The sequence below is a fragment of the Triticum aestivum genome, chromosome 4A (genome assembly GCF_018294505.1).
Source record: "Triticum aestivum cultivar Chinese Spring chromosome 4A, IWGSC CS RefSeq v2.1, whole genome shotgun sequence".
Lineage (NCBI taxonomy): Eukaryota > Viridiplantae > Streptophyta > Magnoliopsida > Poales > Poaceae > Triticum > Triticum aestivum.
In genome coordinates, this window is record NC_057803.1 from 289,330,352 (window position 1) to 289,339,467 (window position 9,116).

The window sequence follows — 9,116 nt, forward strand, 5'->3', positions numbered from 1 at the left end:
ATGGTAAAACCAAGGTTGGGCATTGCTGGGGGAGTTTTATTCAAGGCGAACTGTCAAGGGGTTCCCATTATTACCCAACCGCGTAAGGAACGCAAAATCCAGGAACATAACACCGATATGACGGAAACTAGGGCGGCAAGAGTGGAACAAAACACCAGGCAGAAGGCCGAGCCTTCCACCCTTTACCATGTATATAGATGCATTAATTAAAATAAGATATATTGTGATATCCCAACAAATATCATGTTCCAACAAGGAACAATCTTCAATCTTCACCTGCAACTAACAACGCTATAAGAGGGGCTGAGCAAAGCGGTAACATAGCCAAACAACGGTTTGCTAGGACAAGGTGGGTTAGAGGCTTGGTTCAACAATATGGGAGGCATGATAAGCAAGTGGTAGGTATCGCAGCATAGGCATAGCAAAAGAGTGAGCAACTAGCAAGCAAAGATAGAAGTGATTTCGAGGGTATGGTCATCTTGCCTGAAATCCTGCAAGGAAGAAGAACGATTCCATGAAGAAGACAAATGGACGAAGTTGAACGGATCCTCAGAAACGTGACGTTATCGGAACTAACCCGAAGAAGCAACACCGGAAAGAAGCAAACAACATAGTAATCAACCATCACATAAACATGACATGATGCACAACCAAGTATGATGCATGTCCGGTTTAATGATTCATGGCATGGCAAAGTGCACAAACAATCCTACAAATTAAGTGGAGCTCAATATGCAACGAGTTGCATATTGACGAAACACCACGTCAATTATTTAGTTCTCTCCCGTTTAGGTACTCAACAATATTAAATGTTGGTTAACATGGCAAGAGGTGGAGCATAAGTAAACTAAACATTTAGGAAAGTTTAAATGAGGCCGGAAATAACAAACAACAATTCCGGTAAATCCCCATATGCATTTATCAATTTGGTGCAACAACAATTTAAATATTTTAATTGTTGTTATCATGATGCGGCTGACGTGAACAAGTTTTATGCAATTATTATTAAAAGTTGACAAGAGCATTAAGAAGCATTTGTCATCATGGCGGAAACGAAAGGGGTGCCACGACAATGACAGCGGAAATGGTGCCACGGCAACATTCTGGTTCCGATAGCTCATGGAGATACCAGCGCAAAAGGAAAAGTGATGGGAGCGTGACATGCGATAGAAGGTGGGGTGATCCCGGTAACCGGGTTCCCACGAGACGACAGCATGGCAACGGGGAACATGCAAGAAACACGTCGGGCACGGTGCAACCACGAGCATTTCATACACCATATGCATTCGTCCACGGGCGGTCATTTCGGGGTTATACCTTCGAAGCGTGCGTTATCGGAGCGGTTCGGGTCAAGCGGTGTAGTCGTTCACGATCGTCGTTGGAAGTAGTGGTACTCAGCGATGGTAGAGGAAGTAGTTTGTTCACGCGACGGTATTCGAACTTGACGGTTCCGAGCTCTTCGAGGGTCGTCGTGGTACTCGGGGTCTTCGGACCCGCCGGTCTCATTCTTGCGACGTTAGTTGAACTTGACATATCTGAGGGATCTGGGTGTCGCGGTACTTGGCCTTCTTGACAATTCCGAAGACGGCGGTAGATGTACTTGGTGAAATATGGTCTTCGGGTACTTGACGACTCCGGCCAGGGCAACAAAACATAGTCGAACTTGACGTTTCGGTGTTGTACTGGAACGAACATCCGTATAGCCTTGCCGATGTAGGTACTTGACGGTATCCGTGCGTAGATGTACTTGGCAGTTTCATGTAGACGAACTTGAGGTACTCCGGGGCAGAGGTCGCGACGTTGCAACGATGGTCTCGACGCATCCAGATCGGAACAAGGCCAAGTGGCCTCGGGTATCGCAGATCGAAGCAGCGGTCACACTCATCCTCCCGCGAGCAGAGATGAGGGCACCATGAAGACCTACGAGGAGCAACAACAGCAAGGGCGTCGGGAAGGCCTAGCGCGGCGCCGGAGACAGAAACGGGTGGAGAACGAGGTTCCCCGACAGCAGGGACGGCATCTGCGACCCCTGGCCCGGTGGCTCGATGCAGGGCGCGAGAGGAGGCAAAAAATGGCGCTGCGGTGGCCTGTTGGTCTTGGACGGCGGCAACGGACAGGAGAAGGAGGAGGGCAGCAGCGGGCAACAGCGGCCATGGGCCTCAGTAGCAGGGGCGCGGTCATGGCGGGGCGACGCTGTGGAAGAGGCGAGCTCGGGTCGAGGCGCAGGGGCCCTGTGGGCGCTGGAGGCGACGCCGGTCCTCAGACGATGATGCGATGACGAGGAGGCCGAGCAGAAAGGCGGCGGTGCGGCCTGGAGAAGGGAAGCAGAGGCGGGTGGCGCGAGGGAAAATCACACGGCGACGGGTACCGATGAACGGAGGCGGGCGTCTGCAGGGCCGTCACGCACGGAGAGGAGACTCGAGGGGATCGGGCACGGGGTGTGTTGCGGCACTGGGAGAAGGAGGGATCGAGAGGAGGCGACGAGGGAGAGAGGAGTCGGGCTGCCCATGCGTTCTATCCTCTCTGGCGGCGTTGAGGGACGAGGAGGGAGCGAGGGGAAGGAAAACAGGGAGGCTAGGGTTCGGTAGACAGGGGCCAGATGGGCCTTCGGTGCAGATGGGCCTTAGAGGCCGGCGGCTGGGCCTTAGGCCACTTAGGTGGGGAGAGGGAAAAGGTCAGGAGGCCTGCTGGCTGTTGGGCTCCCTCCCTCTCTCTTACTCTTTTCAAAACAGAAAAAAAGAAAGAAAAAAAAGAGGAAAATAAAGGTTAGAGAAAGAGTTTGGGCACGGGGATAATTTTCACGGACTCGTAAAAATGTGCACGGTCCACGAAAAATAGGAGAGGCATGATTGCAAGGATTTAATTCAAAGTCAATTGAATTTAATTCAAATGGTTTGAACAAGGGCTACGAATTAGAGGTGTCCAAAAATGTTCGGATTTTTGGTGGAGCTCCGGAAAATGACGAAAGAATATAAGCAAAGTTTGGGGACCAAACTTCAAGCGAGAAAAGGCATGTGACTATTTGCAAGTGTGTTAAGGTGAATTCCAAATAATTGGAATATTTACTATAGCTCTCTAAATATCGAGAGGATATGTTATAAGGAGAATCGCCATGTGAATTCCCTCAGTTTAAATGGACTGAAATTCCATACGGTTTATTTAGTTGAGATGCAAAATACTTATGAAATGATGGCATGATGACATGATGCAATGCACATGATGCAATGAACCAAACAAATCACACGACGAAACCCGGAAACCCTGGAAGGCATCTGAAGCTCCGGTCTTGGGCGTCACACCATGATAGTTAAATAAATCTATTTCTTTGAAGTAGGGAAAAATTGGCTTTACGCAAAACTGTAACCATAGAGCTTTCCACCAGCCAAATATGCATATAGTATAGCTGTTTCATTCCATTACTCTCTATGTGTTACATTGCCAGCATATTCCATGTGCTGACCCGTTTCGGGCTGCAACGTTAATGTTGCAGACTTTTCAGACGATGATTAAGGAGTTTTTAGGTCGTGGTTCTATACTCAGAGATGCCGTTGGAGTTGATGGACTCACTTATCTTCCAAGCCTTCCGCTTTTATCGTTATTAGATGGCCTTAAGCCATATTTATTGTAATAAGTTCTCTATGGAGACACTCGATGTAATAAGTGTGTGATTGCTACTCTGCTATAAATCCTCCGAGTACTGTGTGGTGTCAGCATTACTGATCCAGGGATGACACCGAAGCACAGAGATCAGACTGTTTGAGGTCTGGTCGCTACAGAGATGGTATCAGAGCACACGCTGACTGTAGGACACGACCACTAAGCTAAAAGACCTACATCACTTTTCACTCTCTCCTCTTCTGACTTCTCATCTTTTCTACTCTTTAGGATGGCGGATGCAAGGAACAAGTTCACGCAACCGGATAAAGATACACCCTTTGGACGTCACTTGAAGGAAGTCACGAGATACCTGAACATAGGAGTACCAAGCTTCACCGGAACCTACAACGCCACTTTACCTGAAGAAGAGCGCTGGATGATTCGAGTTCAAGTTCCAGGAAGGACATTCATGCCAGTCACTGAGCCCATAGAGTTTTCTTTTGATGCACCAACTTGGAGGCTAGGAAAGAGCATGGCAGCTCACATCCCATGGGACGCATTGGAGAAGTCTACCGCAAGGATCTCAAGGATACTATCTACCAGATTTGTGGGCGCCGAGATGAACACTGGGAGATGATCAGCACCAGGAAGGATAGATCAATCGCAGCTTTTATCCAGGAGCTAAACCAGCACATTCGACGACAGGAGAACCAGATGTGCGCCGACATGATAGATCTGAAGAAGGCTAAGACTAGAATCAAGGAACTGGAGGAAGAACTCAAGGCTACACGTGAAGATTATGAAGAGGAAATTGAAGTATTGGTGGAGAAGAATGACGACCTGATCAAGAAGATTGGAATATTTATGGGAGGCCCTACGCCAGTAGAGGAAGACGAAGAACCCAAGGAGATTAGCCCGGGAGACTACATCATCATCGGCGGCACCGATTCGGATCCAGATAGTAGCGATGATGACTATGTTGATGAAGCTGGAGCAGATATCATGGAGTCTGCAACCGAAGAATATTTCTAGTAGACCACCTCATCAGTAGTAGTAGTCCACCATGTGAATATAGTAGTCCGAGAACTTGTTGAGATAGATAGATCGATTGTATGCCCTTGTTTGGTTGAATGAAGTGAATTGTTTGCTTTTGTCTCATGTGCATATGGGTAGTGTTTTCTCTTTAGACCCCCTCTATTCTTACATCTCATCTTTTCTAAAAAACCCCTCAGATGCCTCCGAGACGTGACCCCGGATTTGCCTTTCCACCGGAGCTCACCCAGTTGATCCAGCAGCAGAACACATTGATGTAGTTGCTAGTCCAGAATCAAAACAAGGGGAACAACAACAACAACCCACCACCACCACCACCACCTGTTGATCACTAGCCCGTTTTCTTAGGCTGAATCCGCCAGTATTTTCCAGTAGCACCGAGCCGATAGTAGCAGATGATTGGCTCCGCAAGACAGCTAGGGAGATAACCACAACAGGATGCACAGATGCGGAGAAGGTGAAGTTTTCCGCACATCAGCTAGAAGGACCCGCAGCATCATGGTGGGAGAATTTCACAGCCACTTTCCCTGTCGACACTGTCACATGGGACCAGTTTCAGCAGGCTTTTCATACTGCACATGTTTCAGCAGGAGCTATGGCCATGAAGAAGCGTGAGTTTCGCAACTTGCGCCAGGGAGGACGGACAGTTGGCCAGTATGTGGAGGATTTTAGTAAGTTAGCATGTTATGCACCAGATGACGTCGCTATGGATGCAGCTAAGCAGGAGAAGTTTCTGGAAGGACTGAATGATGAGTTGAGCATGCAGTTGATGGTAGCAACCTTCAACAACTACCAGGAGTTGGTAGATCGTGCTCTTATGATTGAAGGGAAGCAACAGCAAATTGAGAATCACAAGAGGAAGTATGGACAAGGGAAGTACACTTCAGGAGCTCAGCAGAAGCCACGTTTTACCCCTAGACCGGGAGGACATTTTCAGCATACCCATGGAGGAGGTAGCTCGCACAATCACAATGGAACCAAGAATGGTAATGGAAATGGAGGAAGCAACGGCCAGAATCGCACCAACCCATCAACCCCAGCCAAGAAGGACCTGAGTCAAGTCACTTGCTTTAAGTGTCAGAAGATCGAACATTATGCCAATGAATGTCCTGAAGGCCAAAATGGCAATGGAAGTTCTGGGAAGAAGCCAAACCCTTTCAACAGGGGACAGGTGAACCACGTTAGCGTGGAGGAGGTTGAAGCTCAGCCCGATGCAGTAATAGGTAAGTTTTTGGTTAAGTCATTTACTGCACTCGTTCTTTTTGATACTGGTGCATCGCATTCATACATCTCAAGGGGATTTGTGGATAAGTATAACCTATCAACCCAAGCCCTTAGGTCACCCATGTTAGTAACCTCGCCTGGAGCAGAGTATGTGGCTAGTCTATGGTGTGATCGGTTACCATTAAGGATTGGTAACTATGTTTTTCCCTCAGACCTAATAGTATTGGAATCCCAAGGATTGGATGTGATATTAGGCATGGATTGGTTATCAAAGTATGAAGGGAATATTGAATGTGCTAGTAAGTCAATTTTGCTTACCACCCCAGAAGGGAGAAGGATCAAGTATGTATCCCGGCATGTGCCAAAGAGGACTCAAGTAAATTGCCTAACAGGAGTTGTGCAGGAGGAAGTACCAGTGGTAAGGGATTTCCCTGAAGTATTTCCAGAGGAGTTGCCAGGCATGCCACCGGATAGAGATATTGAGTTTTTGATTGAGCTATTGCCAGGCACAGGGCCAATATCAAAGAGACCATATAGGATGCCAGCAAAGGATTTGGTGGAAATTAAGAAGCAGATTAAGGAGTTACTGGATAAGGGATATATCTGCCCAAGTTCTTCACCTTGGGGATCGCCGGTACTTCTAGTGGAGAAGAAGGATGGATCGTTAAGGATGGTTGTTGATTATCGAGGATTGAATGAAGTAACGATCAAGAACAAGTACCCACTACCAATGATCAATGATCTGTTTGATCGATTGCAAGGAGCTAAGATATTTTCCAAGATCAATCTACGATCAGGATACCACCAGTTGAAGATTCGAGAACAGGATATACCTAAGACAGCTTTTACCACTAGGTATGGGCTGTACGAGTATACCGTTATGTCATTTGGTCTGACTAACGCACCTGCCTATTTTATGAACATGATGAACAAAGTATTTATGCAGTTTTTGGATAAGTTCGTTGTAGTGTTCATTGATGATATCCTGGTTTACTCGAAGAATGAAGAGGAGCATAAGGAACATTTGCGACTAGTACTTGGAAAGCTTAGAGAACATCAATTATATGCCAAGTTCAGCAAATGTGAGTTTTGGTTGAAGGAAGTAGGATTCCTCGGACACGTTATATCTAGAGAAGGTATAGCAGTTGATCCCACTAAAGTTGATACCGTGACCAAGTGGGAAGCCCCAACAACAGTTGGAGAGACCCGGAGTTTTCTTGGACTCGCAGGATACTACCGGAGATTTATTGAGAATTTCTCAAAGATTGCGAAGCCTATGATTGAGTTGTTGAAGAAAGATACCAAGTTCATATGGACGGAGGAATGTGAGGCTAGTTTCCAGGAGTTGAAGAAACGTTTGGTTACCTCACCAGTGTTGATTTTGCCAGACCAGACCAAAGATTATGAGGTGTATTGCGACGCTTCACGTCGAGGACTTGGAGCAGTGCTTATGCAGGAAGAGAGAGTTGTTTCATATGCCTCAAGACAACTGAAACCTCATGAGTTGAATTATGCCACGCATGATTTGGAGTTAGCAGCCATAGTGCATGCATTGAAAACATGGAGACATTTTCTGATTGGAAATCATTGTGAGGTGTACACGGATCATAAGAGTTTGAAATACATCTTCACACAGAAGGAGTTAAACCTTAGACAAAGGAGATGGTTGGAGCTCATCAAGGATTATGATATGAGATTGCATTACCATCCCGAAAAGGCTAATGTAGTAGCTGACGCATTAAGCCATAAGAGCCATGTCAATACATTAATGACGGGAGAAATACCAAGGGAGTTAGCAGAAAATCTTCGTGAACTATGTTTGGAAATAGTTCCGAGAGGCTATGTAGCAGCATTGGAGATTCAGTCAACTTTGATGGATAGAATCAGAGAAGCTCAGAAGACTGACAAAGAGATTGCCTCCATTAAGGAGAAACTTAGCAAAGGAAAAGCTAAGGGATTTCGTGAGGATGAGCACGATACCCTATGGTTTGAAGACCGCGTTTACGTGCCCAATGACCCGGAGATCAGGAAGTTGATACTGCAAGAAGCACACGACTCACCGTATTCAATTCACCCAGGAAATACCAAGATGTACTTGGATCTGAAGGATATTTTCTGGTGGACCAGAATGAAGAAGGATATTGCAGAGTATGTAGCAGTTTGTGATGTATGTCAGAGAGTAAAGGCAGAGCATCAGAAGCCAGCAGGATTGTTACAACCATTGCCGATACCCGAATGGAAGTGGGATAAGCTAGGCATGGATTTTATCACAGGATTACCCAGGACTCGTTCAGGCTATGACTCGATTTGGGTTGTAGTCGATCGATTGACGAAAGTAGCTCATTTCATCCCAGTAAAGACCACTTACACCAGTGCTAAGTTGGCAAAGATATACATGACCAGGATCGTATGTTTGCATGGAGTTCCAAGGAGTATCTTATCAGATAGAGGAACCCAGTTTACCTCAAAGTTCTGGAAGCAGTTGCACGAAACCTTGGGAACCAGGCTAGAATTCAGTACAGCTTTTCATCCACAGACAGATGGACAGACCGAGAGAGTCAATCAGATTTTGGAGGATATGCTGAGAGCTTGTGCGCTAGATTATGGATCTAGTTGGGACAATAATTTTCCATATGCAGAGTTCTCTTACAACAACAGTTACCAAACCAGTTTGAAGATGGCCCCTTTCGAAGCTTTGTACGGAAGGAGGTACAGGACACCATTATCGTGGGACGAAGTTGGAGACCGCCGGTTGTTTGGACCTGACTTGATTAAAGAGTCTGAACAAAAGGTGAAATTGATTCGCGAAAGGCTCAAGATAGCCCAGTCCAGGCAGAAAAGTTATGCAGATTCTAAATGCAAGGAGACAATTTACAAAGTCGGAGATAGAGCTTATCTTCGAGTATCTCCACTTCGGGGAACAAAGCGTTTTGGAGTTAAAAGGAAGTTAGCGCCACGATTTGTAGGACCATATCGAGTTTTGGAGCATATGGGAGAAGTGGCCTACAAGTTGGAATTGACCGAAGGATTGTCAGGAGTTCATGATGTGTTCCACGTTTCCCAGTTGAAGAAGTGTCATGCGGAGATGGCTGACATACCATTGAGAGACACAGTGCCATTGGAAACTATTCAGTTGGATAATGATTTGACCTACGAGGAGAAACCATTTAAGATCCTCGAGTTTGCCAGCCGAGTTACCCGCAACAAGGTTATCAAGTTTTGCAAGGTTCAGTGGAGCCACC